This window comes from Cydia strobilella, chromosome 11 (genome assembly GCF_947568885.1).
Source record: "Cydia strobilella chromosome 11, ilCydStro3.1, whole genome shotgun sequence".
Taxonomy (NCBI): domain Eukaryota; kingdom Metazoa; phylum Arthropoda; class Insecta; order Lepidoptera; family Tortricidae; genus Cydia; species Cydia strobilella.
The window spans coordinates 13,340,236-13,366,514 of record NC_086051.1 but is presented as its reverse complement, the minus strand read 5'-3'; the positions used below and the strand labels follow the sequence as shown (position 1 = coordinate 13,366,514).

At 36.4% G+C, this 26,279-nt stretch overlaps 1 protein-coding gene across 3 annotated transcripts in view; it reads left to right on the top strand.

Moving 5' to 3' along the window:
* LOC134745597 (supervillin-like) overlaps positions 1 to 26,279 on the top strand; it is a 247,688-nt gene that overhangs the window by 1,013 nt on the left and 220,396 nt on the right. The window contains exon 1 of one of the 3 annotated variants that reach the window (XM_063679672.1): positions 12,389 to 12,515. The exons of the other annotated variants lie outside the window; for them this stretch is intronic. The gene's annotated coding sequence lies outside the window, so the exon portion shown is untranslated. Of the gene's footprint in view, positions 1 to 12,388; positions 12,516 to 26,279 lie in introns of those variants that run through there. 3 annotated transcript variants of the gene reach the window in all.

Genomic DNA, 26,279 nt, shown 5'->3' with positions numbered 1-26,279 from the left:
TTTTCGGAAAATTAGATTTTTATCTTAAAATGTAGAGCTCTTAATGAACTATTAGTTATATCTTTTGCTACCACTTTATAATATATGTAACACAGCTGTCTTTTAGTTAAAAAAGACCTGGTCACAGAATTACCATACATTTTGACATGGTCCCAAATTTTAAAACCGCGATTACTCAAAATGTTACTTAAGTGACTAGACATGTTCTTTCCATGTACCCTTCGTATATAAATATCCACATGATGTTAAACCTACCAAACATCCTCAACCATGCGTTTCTCTAGTTAAACTTCCTGCCTCGCAAACTGTGGAATAAACTATCACCCGCGGTTTTATCCTTGTGAGTCTAAATGTACACTAAAATGTATATATTTGTTGCAATCCAATTTGAACCTTCCAACAAATAAAGTAGCATTTCTATTGTTTCATTGCATTGTTCATTGAAAATTGGAAAACATTCTATGGTGGGTCTTACGAGGTTATTGGACCGATACCACCTTCAAGAAAAGAGCATACTCCCATCTTAAACATTAACACTAGTACTGCACTTGCGACCCATCTAGTGTTGCAGGTGTCCATCCTTTTTTACCATCATGCAATTTGTTTGCTTGTTTGTCTCCTGTCATTAAAAAAAACACATATTGTCAGCAGCAAAAGGTGCTATTAGATGAGGGAGATTAACTTTCTTGTTAATACAAGAGCAAGTGCAGGCCATGTGGAACACTTGGCCTGCTAACCCATTTCTGCCGCTGCCTATACTGCTTCATTGATCCACAGTCCACACTAGCATTTGTCACAAAACAACTTACAAACAGGTCACGGACACAGACCAAGGAAATAAATCTTGACCGCTTCCTCTATCCTCTGACCCCTTCTATATATAACTCTTACGTCTGCCTGGGCTGTCACTCGGTAATTGTTTGATTTGAATGTGACGGACTGGTAAATCATTTGCATCAATTTGGAAGTCAGCGGTCAATTTATGTTTTCTGTTTACATCCTTTTTAAGTTTGGTTATGGGTTTTTTTAACCTCTATCCCAAAAATCAAAACTTGGCAAGCCAAATGCAATTTTGGCAATGGGAGACCTTTTTACAGGCCTCTGGGTGCCTAGAGGATTGTACATAGAGCGGGGCTAACGCAAAATTGTGTTTTTATATTGATTTGTTACACGTTTATACAAACACAAATGCAATGAAAAAATTCACGCTTAAACTAGATTATATTGCAAAGGAAAAATCTAACCACCTTACATGGTTAAAGTCGGTTTAGTAGAAAAAAAAATCTCAAAGACATGTCTGATATTCATTTAATTTCTATTGTATATTGTTACCATTCATACTACAGCAGTATAACTTTACACATACACACATGACATAGACATTCTATTCTATTCTATTCTACATGACATGACATGTAAAAATTTAATTTATTTTTATTATTTTTTGTCAATAGATGATCATTTCGTATAAAATAACTAGTGATATAGCTGAGGGAACGGACGATCGAAATTTTATTTAAACAGAAGTTTATTTTCAGTTTTATTGATGTAAAACGTTAAAACACGTGGAATGGCCATGTCTTCCGAAGCTTTTTTTTTTTTTTATTATAAACTGATCGGCGATTGGCTTTTTTTATCTTTGTGCCCTTTTAATTTTCTGGCTTTACGCCCACTCTTAAATCATTTTTTCAACACATGACTTATTATGAAATAAGTCTGAGTGATGTCAGACTTATTTCAAGTTGTAACATGTGTTTGAGTGATCTCACTCACCTTGGTTATTTACTAATATTGTGACTTTAATACAGGTGATAAGATAAAGGCAAATTTTTATTATTGTTGTTAGGTAGTCAGTGTAGATGTTATTGTTTTAATTAATTCAAGTCTGAATTCATGACTCATGACATTGACTATGTCATATATTTTTATTGAATACCTATAACTTTAAATACTTTTGAGTGAGGTAAGTAATCAAACTTATAAACTGCAGTTCTTTTGTCATCCCACTTTAGGACATTAGACGGTTTTAGGTACCTATATTATAAATAAAATATATAAATAAATAAATATTAGGGGACATCTTACACAGATCAACCTAGCCCCAAACTAAGCAAAGCTTGTACTATGGGTGCTAGGCGACGATATACATGAAAATTAGGGCGCGTCTAACGTGAACGCTACTCATGTCCCGCTCATGATGCCGGTTGTTAATGTCACTGTGCGACCGTCACAGCAATATTATAATGCGAGGGCAATAGAGACTGCAACAGGCGGGTCAATGTTCGAAAATCTATATGGAAAGCGTCTCTGCTTTAGTATACCTACATATTGTTCCTGTGGTTCTATCTTAAAATAGCAATCAAAAGTACCGCTACCATGCCGCTACCGTTCATGATAAAAGGTCACTGATGGTTATCTGTATGACGCTAGCTGGCATAGACAATTTAGGCATAAATACAGTATTAATTGTCAATCGTACTTTTGACAATGACAAGCGACAAAGAAAGTCATTACCACAGCAACACAGCTTCGCTTCGCGTTCGCGAGTTGTTCGCTTACGTAAGACGCAGCGTTACTAGTCTATATGTATAAGCCAGTGGTTCTTAACCTTTCAGTGACAAGGGCCCACTCGATTTTTTTTTGCCAGGGACGATCAACTGTTTGTTGAATAAAATCAAGTCATACACAACATTAGGGCCATTATTATCAACCAAACTTGCCTCTCTACAATTGGCCTTGACCCGCAACAGTCTTGACCTTTAAACCTCGTTACACCGATCCACTTTCATGCACTATGCAGTTACGTTGTACAGCGATAGACGATAAGCTAATCCGACGATAAGGGCACTTGCCTGAAATAGAAGAGAAAGTCATCGAAAAATAGAGATAAAAGTAATTATTAAAGAGAGATAAAACTAATTGTTGACGACTGGTCTGGCCTAGTGGGTAGTGAACCTGCCTGTGAAGCCGATGGTCCTGGGTTCGAATCCCGGGCATTTATTTGTGTGACGAGTACAGATATTTGTTCCCGAGTCTTGGGTGTTTTCTATGTATTTGTATATTATATGTATATATATCGTTGTCTAAGTACCCGCAACGCAATCCTTCTTGAGCTTACTGTGGGACTTAGTCAATCTGTGTAAGAATGTCCTATAATATTTATTTATTTACCAATACAGTGGAAGTGGAACCTCGATTAGGCCAAATCATTAACACGAAAAATCCTCTAATACGATTTTTTAAATTATTTTTACCTCTTTAAGACGAACAAAAACCTCTGTTTATCAAAAGTTTATACCCGGGTGTTCGTTTAATTTAAACCCCGTCATTAAAAAAAATGTGCATATTTTTCTTCTCTGGGATCGCTCGTCGGAGCAATCCCCTGGGCTTTATCCATTTGACCAGCACTGCCCTCAAATTACATAATAATATTGTTGTTACGAATGTTAAGGTCAAATCATATCAGAGTCCGTCTCAGTTCAGTAGAAACCGGGTTATAAATACATAGATCGAATGGTCTGAACATTTTATAGGATTATATAGTACTTATGCAACAATGGCGGGGCGATAGAACGCGATTCCCTCCGGCTTTTCTAATTTAAGGAGTAACTCCGGCTTGCCTAAATTGCTTAATACATCGCAATTGCTATTTACAATACAATAGATAGGTATTAAAAAAAAAGTCAGTGCAGATTTCAGTACACAACGTATTAGATAAAACAATCTACCTTACTCTTTTTATCTCTTTATCTATGGATCCAATAAGCCGTCATAACATAACATTAAATATAAACGTACTTACTTTTAAAATAATCTTACTGTGTTCTTCGATTATTTACGTTTCATCCTAAAGGTGAGCATAGGAACTTCGCTGGGTTTAAAATTAAAGTACCGTCGCTATCAGATATATCGTAGCGGTCAAGGCGCTCACAAATATCTGAACACGCCTCTATTTACCAAGGCGTTAGAGTGCGTGTTTAGATATTTTTGAGCACCTCGGCCGCTCCGATATACCTATCTGATGGCGACCGTACCTACTTACGTGTTTTTGCAGTCCCAGTCCCTAATGTTGTCATTTCATCTATCCTCTGTTTCATTGGGTTTTTCCTCGTTTTGGCACGCGCTTTTGTTTATTTGGGCTATTTTTTTACCTGCCAGTTTTCCACGAATGTAATTGATGAATGTTGAAATATTTATGTTGTTTTGTAGGAGATTGCAGCACTTGTTTTGCAGGGGGAGTTGACAAGCAATATATTAAGATCAATATCTGATACTCGTATCCTGAATAAATAAATAGGTATAGAATAAAATACAATAACAACATGCTTTGCGGAGGAGTAAAAAGAGTGGAGTGAGGAAAGTCGCACTTTTTTCACTCCAGGGAGTGAAACAAAGTAGCTTTTTAATTTAGTGAAGGCCATGAACTGCCACTTCATAATTTGGGGTCTATTACAAATTCGAAATACAGTTTAACCTTTACTATGTTCACACTACTGAGGTGAAAAATTATATGTGCCACACGAGAGCAAAGTTATTTTACATCTCGTGTTTTTGAGTCCCTCGCTACGCTCAAGATTCTAACTTAGAATCACTCGCTTCGCTCGTGATTCAATTGTAGATTCTTTCGCTTTCTCGGGACTCAAAATCAACACTCGCAAGAAAAACCAACTTTCCTCTCTTGTCGCACAAATAACTATTCCTCTTGCAATCTTAAATCTTGCATTACTTCTTCAACGTTCCTCATATTTATGTCTAAAAGAAACAATAATTTACTTTAAAATATGTTACATAGGTATTTGGAAAGTAAACCGGTAACGCTAAAATTATATCCCGCTGTTCCGGTGTCAAATTATCGATTTCTTTTAGCTTTTTCTTACGTTTCCGTCTTGATTTATGCCTTTTATTCAGGTCTGTTAAGTAAATAGGTTTTTTCATATCAGCTAATGTAAAAATAATATCTGCGTCATTTTACTTTTGGTCAACAGAGTTGTCGATGATTCAGTTCTGAGCAATGTCGCTTTCTTGCGTTCCAATGTCGTTGTTTCCAATACGTACAAAATAAGTTTAGTTACAATGTCTCAAAATGTATTCATACATGCATGGCCTCCATCTTATTATATTTTTATTTCAAGAAGTATAACTTCAAGCGTATCTCTATCTACATGTCAAGATTGTTTATACGAGCAAGAAGAAATATGTTTTAATAATTGCTAAATCCCTCATAATTATTATAAATAAATGCGAAAGTAACTCTGTCTTTCTGTCTGTGTCTTACCTTTTCACGCTTAAACCGCTGAACTGATTTAGATGAAATTTAATATGGAGATAGTTTGAGGCCCGGGGAAGGACATAGAATAGTTTTTGTCAAACATTATGCAGACGAAGTCGCGGGCAGAAGCTAGTAGTACTAAATAATCTAAATGCACTCAAAACTTTACATCATCCTTCTTTGGATGGCCAAGTAAAAATATTGTTAACCAAAGTTTTATCGCTGAAAACTATATTGCGCGCAGATAATGTCAATCATCGCAAATGGATACATGTTAACGGGGCTACCGATAAGCGCGTGCAGCGTATGCTCCGTGGAATTTGGCGTATTTAGATTTTTAGAAAACTGATAAACTTCTATTTACCTAAGTGTTTTTTGTGTGATACTGCGCTGTCGTATTTGCATTGCCCGCGCACACGGAGAGTGGTCTAAGATTTTCGCGTTCTGCTAACCGCTTGATATACGAAAGCGTTCTAACGTACACAGAGCGGCGTGCAAAATCTTACGTTACATTTTTGTTTGTGTTATCGTACGTTCAACATGTCGGTAGACAATTTATCTTTCGAAGAAGAAGCATTGCTTTTGTAGATTCACTCAATAAATACAACGCTCGAAGAACTAGGCTAATTCAGTAATATATTTTACGAATTACTTGGGGATGAATCTGATGAATTTAGAACCTCCATCTTTTTAAAGTCGATTAACAATCATCAATTTATTTGAGACGCAACAGATGTCTTCATCGAAAGCAGCTTTTCATTCCAGAAGCTTCCAAAATCGCAAGCCAATCCACACCAATTGGCCGATTTGTTAAGAACTCGCACTTTTTGATCGATTTTGAACTCTATTGCTTATAAGGGAATTGATCCTCCAGTCAGGCGTTTAATTTGTTTACAACCAGCTGCCTATAATAAAATCGAACACCGTAACATTCCCCTAATGATTGAGACAGCCATGTTACTGATGTTACAGATTATTAGCTACATACTTAAAGCAACCACAGCCACACACAGCGACGTTCTTCAGCGTTTCGTACGCTAGTGGTGCATTTAAATCGCTACTTTTGCTCATTTGACACATTAAATTGTTGGCAGGAAAATTTCATATATACCACAGGTGGTCCAGACGGATCGACTACCGGGTGAAAGCGGATAAAGAAAGGATAAGTACTACAAGGTCTTGTATCGCAAACTGCTCTATGATCAGGGTGGATTCTAAGAAATCTTATATCGTATCGCGGACTCCACGACGTGGACGAGGCTTAGACCGCGACGACGGCGCAACTAGGAAACAATGTCTTTGATATTTACCTATTTTTGGCGTCTGCCGCGGCTGATTGACGGCCTTTGGTCACTTTTTCATCTCCTGGGTGATTTTTTTATGTCTGACCATAGTCCGAGAGGTGAATATGTAGGTCATACTGAACAACTTTTACTATAGAACCAACCCCGACATCGAGAAAAATAAAATCTGCTGTGTCATACATTCGGCGAATAATATGTCAAATGTTTTCTATAGAACAGCAGACTTTTCGCGATCTAGGTTGGTTCCATAGTAAACCAGCCCCCTTTGACCCCTCAGAGTATGCTTAGACATAACATAATCACTGTATAACATCTATTCGAGTGCATCGCTACTGTTTCGCGACTGCAAAGCCTTGTGCGATGGTTCTTATTCTTAGCTTCGGTCAGTGCAACGCTCGCAATAACCAACAGACCGTGTACTCATACTTGTTCGCTGGGCAATAATTGCCTTTTCCGTTGTTTACCAGTTTCTAAACGTCGGTCTTGAGACACGTGATAATTGGCTAACGAACCGCTAGAATTAGTCTATCAATACCCCAATGGTTTCGCGTCCAGTTTGTAATTATGCTCTAAATTGTACGGAAGTTTGGTTGGATCGGATGGGATTGTAACCCACATCTCTTCTGCGCTCCGCTGGATTACGACTAATGCTATTGGTTGATTCCTCTTATCTCCGCCTCAATGGAAAGGCAGCCTGCTGACGTTTCCAGGCGTCCATGCTCTACGATAATTGCTTACTTTCAGGCGGACTGTATGCCTGTTTGCCACCGACGTGTATAAAAAAAAACACTGTATATTGTCACAAAAAACCATACTAGGTTACTTTCGTGAATTGAAGAGCTCTATGAGAAACAAGACTTGTCACGGAATTCCGGTTCGGTATTGCTCGCTTTTAAGCTCGTAACATTCGGTACTCGTTTACTTTTTACTATTCGATTTTACTGCAGGCCTAAATTCTTTGCACGTTAGGTAATGGACTGAAGGTGATATCACCGTGATAACGCTACATTGCGGTACAAAATAACCAATATAAGATACAAGTATCTAAGAAAAGAGCGTACTCCCTTAAAGGCTGGCAACGCACTACAAGTACTACAACCCTCTGGTGTTGCGGGTGTCCATGGGCGGCGGTGATCTCTCACAATCAGGCGATTCGTCTGCTCGTTTGCCTCCTATATCTAAATAAAACAAGTATTGCCTTTATGGATTTGTAACAAATACAAAAATGAAAAACAATCTGCTACCGGCTTCTTTATATATCTTGCCAGTGCAAACACCCGGACAAGTGCTAATCGGACTCGCCCACCGAGGTTTCCGTACTTTTTCGTATTTGTTGTTATAGCAGCAACAGAAATACATCATCTGTGAAAATTTCAACTGTCTAGCTATCACGGTTCATGAGATACAGGCTGGTGACAGGCAGACGGACAGTGGAGTCTTAGTAATAGGATCCCGGTTTTACCCTTTGTGTACGGAACCCTAAAAATAACCCTCCCAAGTACCTACCTACTCTAGCGAAGCGCGGAAAAATACATGACATGCTCATGGCTCTAAAAAAATAAGTATCAGATAATTTTACGCACTGGGTTGTGCAGTATTTGTAATATAATGCCGGGGCTAAACCTACCTTCTCCATCTATGCATGCATTTCGTGTTTTTCTTACTCATTCAGCCAAAAGTTATATATTGCATATTATTTAATTCACTCCGTCACTTAGATCACTGCATATTAAATAGTGAAACTTGACATATCTTCTGATTTATTTAGTGGTCAGTTCTACAATTTGTCTCCTGTTTATCATTGAAACCGAAAGTAAAACGCGTAAATTGTCGTCATGACATTGACAGTTATGTATGCGTCACCGAATCGCTTGGGGACACATTCAAACTTTTAAACTATTATAGCATTGTTATTAATCTCGGTGCCTTTCGCACCAATATGTAAGGGCGAGCGAGATCCACTGATATTAGCCTATTAATAATATTTTTAAAATCTGAATGCGTCTCAAGTTGTGATCACACCAGCTAAAAGCCTCAGATCTATCTAATCGCCGTGAAAGTGATTTCCATAAACCGTAATAATAGGCGTTTTGCTAAAATCACTTTTGCAAGATTTCTAATAACTTTGGCCGCAAATTGCATCCATAATCGACAGAGAGCAGAACTTGAAGATTCCAATACAACTTTGCAGACTAAGTAACTTATTTACTTTGTTGTGAAACTTAAATGTTTTAGATTTGTTTAAAGAACAACAACTGTTAAGAATAATCACTGTTTTTACTTTGGTATCAATGATCGCATTTAAAAGATTAACTATAAAGTATTTAATTAAGGCATTTTAGAACTTGAAAACATATTAAAATTATTTTAAACACAAACAAAACTACTACTTATTTAGTTCGCGCTTGATCACTAAGAGACGGTGCATTCGGTGCTCCTAACGTAGTTCCTCAAAAACGTTTTAAAACTATAAATTTGATAATAATCCATTTTGCACCTGACATACCTACTACAGTCATATCGTCATATTAATTTTCGTGAAAATATTTATGAGAAGAAGTAGATTAAATAAATGTAACTTTAACCCTTCAACGGACCGGATTATAAGAAATCCTTAATACAAGCCTCATCATCATCATCATCAGCCGGCTCTCGTCCACTGCTGGACATAGGCCTCTCCTATTGCACGCCATACAAGCCTCATTGCCACTTTATTGTGCTAAAAATTGTAGGAAAAAATACAAAAAGATGACGAGGTGGTATTTTTTCGGTTTTTTCCTTATTCATATTTTAGGGTCCCTATTGTTTCCCATATAGTTTTGTCATAATATATTGTTTGTCAGTTTGTCCACATTTTCGTTAGTCATAATTAGGTTTTTCTCAGAAACGCGTAACTTTTCAGGATTGCCATAAAACAAACCTAACCTAACCTATCAATAGGATAAACTGAGGAAAATCCTGAAAAGTTAACGGTTTTAGAATTATGACTATCATTACATTATGACTTTCAATAATTATGTCAAACAAAGGCCAAACAAAACCATATTTTATTGTGCCCTATATAGGGTTTAGTAGCAGTAATCGCATTAAATATACGTCCGCAAACGTCAATATACTCTTTCTGATTCCTAATATCAGTGTAATATTATTATTCAGTGTAATATATATATATTAATATTCAGTTACGGAGTTCCATATAAAGTCAGCTAACGCGTTCATCAGTACACCATTTGCGATCTGCGTTTCGGCATTTCATTTACAACTCGTTATTAGAACCTGAGAATCAAATCTGAACCGTAATATGATCATCACAATGCTCTCATTACCTCTTACTTCGAAACTGTTTATGTACTTGTCTTTCGTATGAGAACATAATCAATTGTTTCTCGGATTGCCGTTTGTATCGAAGAAAGTAGGTTATAAGGTCAGGCGTCTTCAGAATAACGGAGGAAAATGTGTTCGATTATATCAAGTTACTTATCAAATTCGGCTTCTGTTTGACACTTATCTTGGGATTCTTTGCAGCTGTTGCTCGAATAAAGATTTTTTATGATACTTATAGAAGGCTAACGAGTATACATATCGCCTGATTGTAAGCAGTCACCGTCGCCCATGGACACCTGCAACACCAGAGGTTGCAAGTGTGTTGCCGGCATATAAGATGGGAGTACGTTTTTTTCTTGAAGGTTACCTATCGAACAAGATCAAAATGCTCAACTTAGAACTATTTGAATTGTATTTTTTTCTGCCTAGCCGCGGTGAGATGCTCTAGTGATTCAGCTATATGTTATGTATTAGGTAGAGGAATTTTATGACATGTTTGTTTTAATACTGAGTGATTTCTGGTCATCATTCGGGTCCGGGATCATGATTGAACAACTTTTCTTCTAGGACTAATATGAAAACCGCAAGAAAAAGATATCCCGAGCCCCCTATGTTTCACCTAAGCACTATGAGCTTTGGAGGTTTTCTCTTGTAATTGCTGTTTTCGTTTTTTTAGCAAGTAGGTATGACCATCTTCAGCAGCTTGTCATTTCCGATCATGCTCGGAATCATCTAGTATAGACCTTTTTGTGTTATGATATTCCAACATTAAAACTTCGGCAAAAAGGCAGAACACCATCGTGAAGGCACTACACTACTAAGTTGTATCTATTACAAACTGCACACAATCTTAATACCATGTTATTACATTATCACGAAGCCTGTCATCACAACTTGACACTTTATGGTAATTAGTATTGCATGTACAGTAGTTAGCTACTGAATCGTACACGTGATTTGCTTTTTTAGATCTTGTTTGAGTTCGATATTATATAGACTGTTGTAATACCAATATTTGTAATGGACTAACACTGTATAGCAAATAAGCTGATAAGAATTGTAGAAAATTTCTTGCTCTGTGAAGAATACGAAACTCTTTGAAACGAACGCTCAAAGGACTACAGTTAGCACTACAAATGGGTCCCTCTGGGGATGCTAGTTAGTGTCACAAACGCAACAATGTGCTCTTTCTCGTTTCAACATGCAAAACGTAAGCGAAAAACGAAATAGCATTGCCTCGTCCAATCTGCTGTAGATTTTTTTGTTTATGTTTGCTTCGTGCTGCATACAATTTCTAAATGACGTCACAGCATTTAATTATAATAATGGAGGACCGAGACGTTTTAATTTAGCAGTATTTTGAAAATTAAAAGTCTTTAAAGTTAAGGAAAAGAGGTCAAATAACGACGTGTTTTTCGCCATATACAAACCTTTCTTCCTCTCGCTTATACCGATAAGAACAAGACGTATTGGCTTATTTACGCCAATGTCATAATTGTTGGTGTAAAGTTCTGTACACTTCTTGATTTATTACTACTAAGCGATGACATTAATGGCGATGACCTCATTATTAATTATTAATTACTTGCAAGCCTGATTTAGGTACTTTCTCTCACGAACCGTAATTTTCATTCGCTATTTTTAATCACTTGCCTGAACTTCAATAGTTCTTTTATACCTTGAATGACTTTGACCGTTTTATGCACATTCACATACAAACCAGTCTTATATCTACTGATAAATAACGTATCATTTCTGTGCTAAATTTAGACCATTAAGACATCTACTTTCACCACAATTTAATCCGCAATTTTGCCGTTTGACCTGTCCTGAATGGACTAGTTGGTGTTCTTCTTAGTTGTTAATTCTTGCATGCTCTTTTGCATTAAGTTCATAACTGTTAGTTGCGATAATATCGCAATTTCGTCTATCGTTACTTCTAAGCAAATCTGTCCCCAAAATCTCATTGTATGCTCGACGAATCCCACGGTAGTCCTAGTTTAATGGGCTTCCATCGTTTCTGCAACAACATTGTGAGCGTCAGAAAATATAATTATTCAAATTTCTCGTTCAGTAGTTCGATGTGGATGTGTATTATGGATAGGTGCTTTAGTTTCTAAGTAAAACTTCTAAAGAAAATGTGTCTCTAGAAAGTAGGCCTGAGCCACTAACCTTACTAACTAGGTTCATCCAGAAAATGAGCTTCAGTAGTTTCATTCTTCACATGAACATTCTTTATTTAGAAGGCCTAATCAGTTTGTTTCTATTATATGTCAAGAACCAAAGTTAACATTCTAAGTGCTTATTCGCATTTTTCTTAGACGCGAAACGGTATTTCGGAAATGCATCGGTTGCCGCGAATTTCTTCCAAGTCATCGTTGTCCAGAACCGGCTTCCGCATGACGTGTCCGCGCGACTAATGGGGCGCGTCGCGTCGGGCCAGTAATGCTCTTCGCGCCGCACCAACAGGTGCGCTCGTACCTCTTGCGTTACTCTGGTGCCCTGGTACTTTTTTCGTGAACGAGAAACTTTGTACCGTTGTTTGTGTTTGTGTGTGTTATAAAAAAACTGTATAGTTTATACAGGATATGGGCTGCTTTGGTCTGGATTTAAAATAGGTAGTGTATTTATTTTTTTGTATTTAATTTGTATGCCTGTCCACTGTAGAAACTTTGTTTACATGCATGTTTATTAGCATTAATCGTTTTTAAATCAGAGAAAGTTGTAGCAATCGAGAAGATAACCTCAAATTAACAATTCTTCATGCTTAGTAATTTTAGAACGTCAATTTAAAAAGCGTTTGATTACCATAACTGTGTTCGACATTGAAGTCAATTTTCTTTTTATGAATAAGAAATTATGTTCAAGTTATTTGATACATAAAAGTTTAAATTACTTGGAAACTCCATTAAGTTAAATCCTTGTCATTTTTTTAATTCAAACTTTTTGTGCCGCTAAGTTCGTAGACAGTTCAGCAAAATTGCGCATTTTCAAAAAAGTGCCCTGCGTCATCATTGGATTTACATTGAAGGAGTACTAAATTGTCTTAGGCCCACTTGCACCATCGCACTAACCCGGGGTTAACCAGTTAAACCATTAACCCAGTGTCAAATTGTACTAGTAACCATTGTAACTCCAGGTTTAACCGGTTAACCCCGGGTTAGTGAATGGTTCAAGTCGCCCTAACGACCATAATATGTACGCTATATTATAGCCGGCAATATCTAGCACAGGCCCCAAAGGTTACGATAAACAAGGCTACACGATGTCTTTATAACTTATGTCATTGAACTTGAAACACATGAGATAGATTGTAAGTACTTATAAATTTTCCAATGTGATTAATAAAACTATATAAGATCATTACATTATCAAGTGTTGTCTAAATGAAGCATCTTCTATAACAGTGATTCCTGACCTTTTTAGTACTGTGACCCCTTTGACTCGGACCTTTGACAAGGGAACTCGATTTTACCCCTCCTCCATAATCATTAATATTTTTTCTTATAGAAAGGTACCCCCGTAAAATGCCAGTTTTACCCCCACGGGGGTAATTACCCCCAGGTTAGGAACCGCTGTTCTAGAAAGTGCAGTCTTTATAATTAAATGCGTGTGTGTGTGTGTGTGTGCGTGCGTGCGTGCGTGCGTGCGTGCGTGTGTGTGTGTGTGTGTGTGTGTGTGTGTGTGTGTGTATATATATGTATACATATCTAATATATTAGATTGTCCATTAAACTTATTTTGAATATCGCAGGTGTTACTTTGTTACCGTTAGCTTTACTAGGTCGTCAATCTATTTTAATTAATATGTAATCTGTCTACGCTTAAGTGGCCAATTTGAATTAAGGTATAGATTTTTTTATTTTTTGTTCTGACTTTCTTTTTATTGATCGTTTCAATTTCGTTCTTTCTCAAATCATACAGATTGAAAATTTAGGCCAATATGTGAATTTAGGCCAGGCCAGTATCATATCTGATATGAGAACACTTAGCAAACGTCGAAGTCTATCTCTCATAACATGCCATATATTTATCTCTCATATCATGCCATGACAGGTACTCGTTGCTGAATCTGACTAGTTGAGAGGAAAGGGTACGACCGCTTCTACATAAAAACGTAATCCCCATTTTCCTTTCTGGATATTGACATTATGGAAAAATGTAACATAATTTACCTTTACATACAGCGACCTTTTGCAGCGAGATAGGTAGTCGCTAAAATAAGAATAATTATCGCAATACACACTTGTGTTTGCATGCGTTAGTGTTAATATTGTCACGAATGTCGTGATGCAGTCGAGACGTTGCAAAAAGTCGCCCCTTGTGTAACCGGTCTTTAAGTACTGACAAAATCTCTGATTCTTGAACAAAACTTTGTTCAAGTAAACATTGTTTGACGTTGGTTACCGTTATTAACTCATTACTTGTAGACCGACGCCAATTGACGAGTTGGTGAAATGGTGAAGTAGGCGGCTGTAAAACTTTGTCTATTTAAGAGCAAATTAAAACTTAATACGATTAGATACAAACTATTTAGCGCGGCCCTAAATCTGGCGCCTAACGGCTGAATAATCCCTTGTCATCAGACAGCTTGTCGAAAGCCCCAAAGCCTAATTGAGGTTGACGCTGACGCTCCCCGCTCCGAACTACTTAAACTTATTTAGTTTTTTGCCTGGCTAATCACATAAGTTAGATACTTTTTGAAGTCTTAACGTCAGCTAGCGGTGAACTTTTCATTTTATCTAAGTGACAATCTGACAATGTGTGGATACATTGCTTGACACTGCGTAAATAAATAAATAAAAATTGACGAGTCGGTAAAAAAGGCGCCTGTTAAAGTTCCTATTCAAGCAAATTAAAACGTACTACGATTACAAACGGATTAAATACCTGAAAGGGATAAGTTCGCCTTTGTACAAATGATGTGTTTTTTGCTGTTTTATCTTTCTTTTTGTACAAGAAAGAGTTTTACTACTACTACTACTACTAAAACCGGCGCCTAATGGCTGAGTAATCCCTTGAGCGCATCAGATAGCTTGACGAAAGCCCCAAAGCCCATTTGAGGTTGACGCTGACGCTCCCCTCTCCAAATTGCTCAAGCTCATTTAGTGCCTGGTAGATCAACTGAGTACTTTTCGATCGAGCGAAGTGTTGACGTTTAAACTAGCGGTGCACCTTTTATGTTTCTAACTTTTCTAAGTTTCACTTCCATGCATTGCTTGACACTTTGTACCGTCGTTACTTATCGACCCAGAAATGTACAGGTAATGGTCGTTATCAGGTGACACTTATCAAATTGGTAAAAACGGCGCCTGTTAAACTCCATACAAGCATATTAAAACGAACTACAATAAGATATGGTGTAGTACGCTGAATCTCGCGCTTAACGGAATAATCCCTTGAGCTCTTTAGACAGCTAGTCGAAAGCCGCCCAGCCTAATTGAGGTTGACGCTGACGCTCCCCGCTCCGAATTGCTCAAGCTTATTTTAGCTCTTGCCTAGCAGATTTAATGAGTTCCTTTTAACCAAGCGAAGTGTTTATAGTCAGTGACATGCATGAAATTAGGTACTTAGTGACCCTGCCTGTGAAGCCGATGGTCCTGGGTTCGAATCCCGGTAAGCCCGGTAAGGGCATTTATTTGTGTGATGAACACAAATATTTGTTCCCGAGTCATGGGTGTGTAGAAATATAAATGTGCACATTTCTTTTTTGTGAGTAAACGTTTCGTGTTAGTTAGATAATTTTAAAAATAGTTTAACAATTCAGAGGTGAAACCCACCTTTATTAGTGTCTTCAGATCTTTATTGTTACCATCTGTAAATTAATAGAATAAAGCGTGCAAGAGATTCGTCGAAAGTTGGTGTTTAGCGCAACTAAATACCGTACTGTTTCCATCTGCCATTGAAGTTAATGTACTAGAGAGCTGCGGAAATTAATATTTATTAAACACTAGCTTTTGCCCGCGACTTCGTCTGCGTGGACTTAGTAACCCCAGCTAGAGTAAGAATAGCGTCTGGAGAAAATCTTTTAGCAATTATTCAATTTGAGCATATTATGCACACAAATTAGCAGACACTTCATTAATTATCTCAATTCCACCCCGCTTTTTACTTTCTTAAGGGATGATTTTTCTGGGTAAAGGCCAAAAACGAACAATAAGAAAGAATATGGAAGCAAAGGCTATAATAATAATAAGGGATGATTTTCGGGATAAAAACTATCCTATGTCCTTCTCAGGGACTCAACCTATCTCTATGCCAAATTTCATCTAAATCGATTCAGCGGTTTAAGCGTGAAGAGGGAACACACAGACAGACAGACAGACAGACAGACTTTCGCATTTATAATATTAGTATGGATGGGAACAAAATCACTAGGCTACTGAATCGCTGAGGCTGCAGTGCTTATAGTGAAATATACACGGTGTTTCATGACCCACTGAAAACCTAAAAACAGTTTGTAATCGATAGGAGAATCGATTGCGCTATATTTTAATGGGGGTAATTTTTTATTATTTTTACATGCTCAGTCTACAAGTTTGTAATGCAACAATATCAATAACTAGCATTTGACACGTTATTTGTCAATGAGCAACACCCTTAACTGGCCATTGGTAAACCTTATCTCGTTGCAGTAAGGTATGCAAATGGTCAGTTAACAGTGTTGACGATGGTAACTAGCAATTGTTTGATGTCACTAAAACGAAGAAGTATCGTGTGTAGAATTACCAGTTGAATAGAATTGTTAAGAAAACTAAACAACGAATATTAAATCATTTTACGGTTTAGACTCACTTGTGACTAAAACAAGTGAGTCTAAACCGTAAAATGATTTAATATTAGTATGTCTCACAACAGTTTAAATTCGACAACGAATATTTTTTTAAATATTTAACGGATTAAAGAATAAATACTCGAGATGAGTTTAAAATAAAAAAAAATCTGTTGGGGTATCTCAGGTTTTCAGTGGCTCAAGTAACACCGTGTATATTCCTCTTATTCCCTACTAATGTTATAAATGCGGAATTAACTCTTGTCTGTCTGTCTGTTACCTAAGTATGCGTGTGTAACTGTGTAGTGGAAACCGCTGAATCGATTTAGATGAAATTTGGTATGGTCCCTAGTTTGAGGCCCGGGGAAGGGCATAAGACAGTTTTTATCAATCATCATCATCATTCCACGCAGATCAATTCACGGGCATAAGCTAGTTATTTATACTTGGTTGAGCCTTGAGCCTGCCGAGGTAAAAAAAGTTTTATAATGCAATAAACTTTGACGTAATAAAAAATATCTTTTCTCAAACATGCTATGTAATATTGATATTACGTTCTTTATATTAGGCTGGGAAGTATCACGACTCCGGCGCGGCTAGACGAGGGGCCTGTAATGAAATTTCATACAAAGTTGCAGGCCTAGGCCGGGAAGTGGCTCTTTTTTAATTTCCATTTCACATATATTTGAGACACAGCATCATGGCATTCAGCCAAAAAAAAAAATTATAACCAATATTTGCTTATGGTTCGGAATGACATTCTGCCAATACCCCTTAAAAAAAACAATAAACGATTATTAATATATTTTGCAGTTTTATTTGTATCAAATTTACAAAAAATATATAAATAAAACATTATTAACAAATTCCAATAATATTTAATTACAAATTTACCTACAAATACAGATTTAAAATATAGTTGGTCAAACCAGTTTGTCAGTAAATAAGAACAAAAAAACTATACTCATCCTTTTCTTTTGGGTGCTAGTACCAGTGTAAGACAAAGATAGTATGATTATCTCTGTCTATGTTTGAAATGAGACAGTCCTTTGACAAACATATTTCATTTAAATATTAGCGGTAAAAATGTCTACTCAAACACGCGTTGGTGGTTTTTTAATCGTTTTGGAGGTAAAGTTGAACATTTTTCATTGTGTATCTGTAATTATATTTTATTGGATTTATTGTGCGTTGTTTATTGTGTTATTTAATATGAGTTCCGACGAAAATATTAAATGAATACCTGTTAATTATACTCCATGTTTAAGGCAACGATGTATGTGAAGCATAATATCAACATAAAAAACGATGTAATCTTAGTTATGTGGCTAAAACTACAGTCAGAAGGATACAAGGCGAAAAATCAAAGATACATAAATATACCTTTGAACATTTGTGTAATAAATTGATTAACTACATGTGTAAAATATACGACACGTGTGATAAAGATAGGTACAAGTGGTAGTTATATTTTGTGCCTAGTTTACTTTTAGTTTCTTTAGAATTAAAACTTTGATTTCGTGGAGATTTCTTTATTTATTTCATTGCATGTTTGAGAAAAGCACTATACATACATCGGCGTGAAAAGGGGTTGTCGGCCTCATAACTATCCGGCCTCACTACGTTCGGCCGTATATATGCATTCGGCCGGCAACCCCTTACTTCCCGGCCTCTGTAGTAATGTACTATTAATATCGAGTTGTATTGCATTGACACGTGCAACCTTAATAGCTATGTCATATTAGATTAGATATTTAACACGATCGTTTATGTGATTATGTCACTAATTTAATACTTATTGACGTAACATGACTAAAAATATCGATGATTCCAGTTTCTTACTTACGTATTCAAGTTATATTGTTGATTTAATAGTAATTTATGTAAATGGTAAGAACGATTTACATATAATGAAATTGTTTTAAGTATAATTTTTACGCAGCATACAGGCATACAGATAATTAAGATTTAAAATCAAATGAAAAAGAAAACAGAAATAAGAAATTGTTGTCTTAAAACAGAATTTAACGTAAGTAAGTACTTAAATAGGTATTGAATATTCGTTCATATTAAGAACAGATATCTTATATATTTAAAATAATTCAAAATACATACTTAATGTGCAAGTTACAAATAAAATTTCTGGAAAAAAAAGTACTACATATAAAGGAAGTTTAGGTTTTCGAAATGGGAAATTTCATTCCCCAATAGGATATTGTGAACGGATTCCGAAACCTCATTTTTCATTCCAGAAAATTTTACTACGAGTATTTCAATATCTGCTACCGGTACTTACTTCCGGTCTGTCGGTCCTGAAAGGAGGAAACGTCATAAATGCTTTTATCACTTAAAGACAAAGGACGCTCGGAGGAAATAGTAAAAGTTTTACAACTGCTATCTTCCTCTAGATCTAGATACCTCATTTAAGAGCTATTGGGACCTCATGTTGGGTTTAACTGTTCTTACTATTAGCAGGCGTGGGCGTGGCTCACTCCGCGATTTCGTCGCGTCGCTGCAACTACATGCGGCCCACACCAATTTCGGTGTCTAGCCATATTAGTTGCCGCGCACCGCTACGGAACGGATTCCTGCTTGCGCTTGCGCCACCTAGCGGTCATATCGTAATAGACGCGTTTTGTTAGAGAGTGAACCTTCTGTACCAAGTACCTACTATTATTTATTGTGGTATTAGTGCTGCAACACAGTGAATATTGTTTATATGTTGGGTCGTTTCCGAATAATATGATGTGCATTTGTAAACAGTTGCTATGAACATAATAGGATATTTGACTACTAGTCAAATCATTTTCTTTTTCGAATTGTCAGAACGATTTTTCTACTATGTAACTTCACGATCAAATTACGTACTTTTAGTTTTATACGGGTTTTAAAATAGAAATTGTGTCTAAAAATAACTACTTTCTACGTTTCTCTATTAATCTTCCGGTGTTTTATTTCTTGTATTGGGTAAAATAATTTATTTTAAATACAGTCAAATACCCTATAATACCTACTAGTGACTGTGAGTTGTAGAACGCGCAAAACCCCATGGATTCATTTTGAAAAAAAAAAAAATTCACACAAGATTATAAATGTTAAGATTAATTATAAGTGGGAAAATAATGCAGTCAAATAGTCAAAATTAATAGGATCAGTTTGTAAATCGCATAATGGGTTCGACTTAGTGAAAATATAAGATATTCATTTCATTTCAATTAACTGTAGTGTAAAGAAATGATAAAAGCTTTATCGTAATACGTTTTGACAGAGGGCTCAGACAAAAACATTCCAGTCGGTTGCGCTTTTTAAAATTGTACGTTTTATATTTCTCGTGGCATTATAAACCGTTGCGACTATTATACTTTTAACATTTTTAAAATTGCCTGGCGCATTTTATAGCCAAACTGCATGTTGTTCTTTATACATCAAGAATCACCACATGCGAATTGAAGCTTAACACTGTTGAACCTCAAATGGTGTTATTTATAAACGTCTGTTAACTATACCAAGCCATTGATAATCGTTTTTCCCTATCTGTCATTTTGACATTTGTGTTTGTTAGAAAGAGACAAAAATTTAACAAAGGTTTGTTAAGTTTTATTAAAGTTAAGGGGGAAAATCATAAAATTACCCGTAAGCTGTGGTAGACGAAGACGAGTTGATTTGAATCCTATATTATCCTATAATAATGAATAATAAAATAAATTTTATCTTTTATCTTATCTTAACTTTTTTGAACCGATGTACCCTCGTTTGACAAATGACATCAGCTTTATGGTAAAGGAAAACATCGTGAGAAAATTTGCATTAACAAGGCAAGTCGCCGCCATAAAAGTTATTACATTAGTTTTGAAAGTACTGAAAATCCCTAGGACTAGTAGTCAAATTCAGGCTTTGTTAGGATGTATTATGTAATCGGGAAAACTCTAAAATGAGAGGATGAAATAATGGAACAACACCTTAATCAAACATTCGCGGCAGATGCCGACCACCTGGGCCACTGCGGTATGGGTTGAATTTTTTCAGAAATCGTGAACCTGTGAACAACATGATGACGTAGGCTTGTGTCATTCACGTGGTTCGCGAGTCTCGAGAGTACCATAGGCGGAGTATATTATTATACCATGGGCGCTTCTGTTCTTTCGTAAATTACATCTTTTTCAGTTAATAATTTATGTAGTAGTGTTAATAAGACAAATTAAAATATTTCATAAAAATTATTTAATTTGTTTGCTAATAGTATAGTTACCTCAACGGCTTTTAACAAAATATAAATGATGTCATTAAAATGACTCGATCTTTCTTGCAGTTTTCAGACGCATAATTGAGATGCAATTATTCATTGTCTGCGCTATGATCTATTTCACAATTGAAAAGAAGTAACATTAACAATACAAAGACCATTAACATAACAAAACTGTTTCATTTTGTAAAAGCCTTTGGCTTAGAACACCTCAATAGCCTATATTATCATACAAATGAGAATTCCCGGTTAATGGAATGAACCTCTAAGTGAATGGATTAGGTTTTAAATGTAAATATATATTTCCTTTTTTATTGTGGGACGTACCACATTATTACAAACTATAAATTGTAAATAAAGATGTCAATCACAATGAAAATATCAACGATGATCAACTCTGGCCAACGTTGGACTCGAACCCACACCCTTGGATTGCCCGTCCAATGCGTTACCAATTCCGCAAAATAATATGTAATAGGCTAGAGGAAAAAAAATCATTAATGGTGACAATCGATCAGGTTTATTTTTAGGATCAAATGTCTATATCTGGGACCCATTGCATTAAAGCAATACAAAAGTCAGAAATGATAGTCAAAGTCCGACAGTCGTACTTCACTCGCGAAACGCTCCTAACAAAACAATAAACAAATAATGTACAAATGACCATGATTACAATGGAATAAATGATATGATATGATAAGTGAACGTGACGTCAAGGTCACTAAGAGCCCATTTTGAATGTATGGACAAAGCAAGAAAATTGCGTTTTTGTCGGTGAAACATTGCGTTTATGTATATAGTTGTGATACAATCTTTTTTTGAATAAAATGTAAGGAATCGAATGGTACCCTTACTTTTCTCCTTTTTGGAAGTTAAAAAACTACCTAAATTTTAACTCGTGTATTTTTGTATTATTTCCATATATTATTAGTTACTATTTGTTATAAAATTCAACATGTGTCACCATCCCTAATATAGCGTGTGTAGGTGGTTTTGAACATCAGGCCAGTTTACTATTACTTCTGCTGTTACAGGCGCCATCAAAAAAATCTGAACTAAGCCTCTATTGTTAAGATATATCTGATCGCGACTGTTCGAGTAGTGGCGTTATATCCATAAATAAGCTTTAGAGGTCCATGGCTTCAATGTCGTGTGCCAAAAAAGCCGTGTCCACCTCATGGTTACGAACTCAAATATTTTCGCAAGCTCGCACCTTGTTTCCCTTCCACTTTTATTACGCATTAATAAGGTTTAAAATCCAACACGTAAGGCTGTTTAAATGAGCTTGTGTAAGTTAGCTGTAGTATAAATTAATCGAGGCAAGTCGAACCTGGCTTTCGTTAAAATCCGGTCTTGCTTTACATACTCGTACTTTTATTTGTGGTGGCGAGAAGGCTGATGTACGGGCATAACCGTGCACTAGATATAGCATTGTGAGTGTGAGATAATTTAATTGGCTTTTCTTACCCTCTAGGTGCCCAGAGGTCTAAAAAACCGGCCAAGTGCGAGTTGGACTCGCGCACGAAGGGTTCCGTACCATTACGCAAAAAACTGCAAAATAATCACGTTTGTTGTGTATGGGAGCCAAATTTTAATATTCGTGACGATTCGTGAAGAGGTAACAGGCAGACAGACAAAGGTGTGAGTTGCTTTTGCATTTTATAAGATTAGTATGAATATGAATATATTTAATAGTGAAGACTTGTGCTTGCCACTCATCCACAAGTGGTAGCCGCGAGTTGAATGCTCTGTGATGTGCACATATTTAGATATGAATATGATTTAAATATCATTATCACCGAATCTATTTGCACACACATGCAAACATTATATACATCTTCACATCACACCTTATACTGTCAAATTGGCATAATATTTTGGTGTTTTGAATACTAGGCATAGTATGTATACTATGTATGTATGTAAACACTTTATTGCACATAAGACAGGTTAAGATATACAATTAAACAGAAAATATACTATGTACAAAGGCGAACTTATCCCTGTAAGGGATCTCTTCCAGTCAATCTATAGTATGTTTTTATTAAAAATAGAAATGGTTCTACTATGAATGTATAAAATTTTGCACCTGAACGCAATTTTGCATATGCATATAAACGGTGCGGCGCGCAGCGTCTTTTAAATTGTTAATACCAATAGTAGGGATAAAGCTAAAGAACTCTCTTTAGATCGGGTTGAAATGCTTTATCTAATGGTGATAAATCACAACGCAGTTTCCTCATTAGGTCCACCGAATGCTAGCAATAGTTGCAATGCTGGGTTCTGACTTAAGGTAATATAAGTACTTTGTTTTAGTCTGTCTAGACTGATAAATTGTTCGAAGTTCGATGTGAAGTGCCCGGACTGTTTTAGAAAATCAGAAAATGTTTACAATTTTAGACGGCAATTTCAAATCTCAGAAGAGCAATGAATGAATTTCATTTATTTCTAATTAATTTTGCATAGTTGAATAATCGAATAAAACTACGTAACTTAGTAGTTGAGTTTCATCAGTGACATTTGAAATGCCAATTTAATTAAATTAGTTTTCTAAAACGAACTTACTTTCTCGATTTAGTTCGTTTATCGTAACTTCGAGTTCAGTGAACGAGTTCTTATGTAAACAGACCTACTATGCAGTATATAATTTAACATGCAGCGCGTAAAACTAAGTTATTATATACTATGTATGTATGTTATGTTTGTTATTGAGTAAGATATATTTTTCACATCACCTATTCGAAAAAGGGCTTATTTTTCCCCGCTAGGAGGGATCAAAGTGCCACTTTTCTTCCCTGCTAGTAGGGACCAAAGTGGCACTTTTCTGTTCTATCATACATTTTTTTTAGGTAATTAATATTTTAGAACTTTAGAACATAATAATTTCCTATATTAAATCACATTTACAATAGGGTCTATCGCGAATTTATTTTGTTACCTTTATTTACCAACGTTTTGACACTGGTTTCACTGGTTTAAATGTTATATTAATAATTTCCTCTTAGGTGATGTGAAAAACAGTATGTGTCAGTTGTGTCACATGGTAGCAATTGTTTTTCCATCTTGGGCGTTATGTCCCTCACTAGTACGCTCAAGATTCAATTTTAGAATCCCTTGCTACGCTCAGTATTCAATTATAGAATCCTTCGCGTAAATATGTAATGCCAATTAGCACGTAATGTTTAGCAGTTAGTGCTTATTGAATGAAAAATAAATAAATGAAAATAGTGAATTTATTTATAAAGAAAATTAAAAAAAAATAATATTTAGTTACATGTAAAAAATCCGCAACGCAGGCTTCGTCAGGTGGCCACAAATGCAAATCAGCAACATGCTTCGTCCCAAAAATACCAATGATGATATCCGCAACAGGCTTCGTCACTTTTTTTTTTTTTGTTTAAATAAAATAACCGTCACGAATCGCACCTGGTTCAAATGTCCCCATTACGCTGGCAGCGTTACCGCGCTGAATGGCCAACGAGATCTGTTGGACCAGGTACGATCCGGACCGAGGGTCGCACCCCCTGTCCCTCAGCCGCCGACCCAAATCCCCCACAAAGTCCCTAGCCTCCACAGCCCAAGGTCCCGCAGTCTCGACTGCAACCGGCACAAAGTCGTACGTTGGTTCCAGGGCAGAGTACTTGGCATGCTTCATTTTGGCGGCATACTCCGCGGCAGTACCAGCAGACCTGACGGTGAGACTCAAGTGGGACGGCGCAAATGTATAAATGAAATGAAATGAAATATATGTCATTTTGCTCCCTTGTGACACAATCTACTGTTTTAACTAGCCTATAAGAGTATCCCACTGCTTGGCAAAGGCCGTCTTTCTTATAATTTGGTGCTATCCAATGCACACTCCCACCACTACAAAATATATCGAGGTCGTACCGCCATCTCCGTTTTGGTCTTCTTCTGCCCCGAGATCCGTCCTGTGGGATCCAGTCTGAGGCTAGTTTGGCCCAGCTTTTCGGGTGCATCAGCAGACGTGCCCTGCCCAGTCCCACTTTAGCTTAAAATATTTATTAAGGTTTAAATAAATAGGCCGGCTAAGCATGTTGGAACACGCTCTATGTATAATTCTATTTGCTTATCAACTATTACTTTTTGTTTGCTCTATATTCTGCAACTACAACTACACATTGTTTAGAACTGACATCCACTCTCATAGTTCACAAAAACGACTTGTAAATGCTGTTTAGGTTTTTGTTCGCACCATGTTGCGTTTGAAAGTAATGCAAACCTGCGCGTCGGGAGTAAAAAATGTAACCAGAGTAACGAAAATACCAGTTCTACCACTGCATTCAGATGTGGTTTAAGGCTTGACTGAGTACTACGGTTTTGTATTATTTATTTATTTAAACTTTAGTGTACAAAATAATGTACAAATGGCAGACTTAATGCCTAATAAACCAGTCAACCATCGGGCTAAACAGAGACATGTAAAAATGGTGCAAGGAGAAAAGTAAGAATATATTTATTAGAACTATCGCAAACAACTGAAAAACTTGATAAAACAAATAAAAATACTAGAATTATATTAGGTATTTATACTACTACATATTTCACATTATGACATGAAATTGGTCCTGGACGTGTCATGTCACTCATGTCGTAAGTGCGTAGCTCAACCATAAGCCACGAAATGTCATTAGAATAAAAACAGGATTTCTAGTTTTTGAGTTCAAAGAATACCATTTTGGAACTTTAGGAAATCGACACTACTGAAATGCTTTAATATCGGTTACACGAACTTGTTAACCTGAGCTACCAGAAGCGTGAGAATCTTTCCATTCCTTCCTTTTTGTTTACACGTTAAGACGTGTGTGGCGAGAGGCGCATAGCGACATCTACCGTAAGATTTTCCTAACTTAACAGCACCCGGAGTCCAAAATTATATTGTTGTTACTCTGGTTACGTCTCTACTCTCAACCAGTGCCTTATACATGGTCATAGATCTAAGTAATGGGCTCGGAGCATAGTAAAAACCTAGCCGACAAGTCTAAACAACTCTGTCGCAATTTAATTTACACGCCAAGTGGCTGGAGTTACGGAAATTGTGATACTAGGTTTTACTGTCTGCCTTTTCTAGATGTTGTGTTGTTTCACATACCATGTCACGGATGTGGGTTTTAATGTATTTTGTCTTTAGAACTGACATTTAAAGGACACAACCATTTATTTATTTATTTTAAACTTTATTGCACAAGAACAAGTACAAAAGGCGGACTTAATGCCTTGAGGCATTCTCTACCAGTCAACCACTGGGCCAAACAGAAATTGTTAAGGTGGGTGCAGTGCGATGCGAAAAAAAATAATTTCTAAATATAAATTCTAATACTAACGCCAATATACAAACTAGTAATA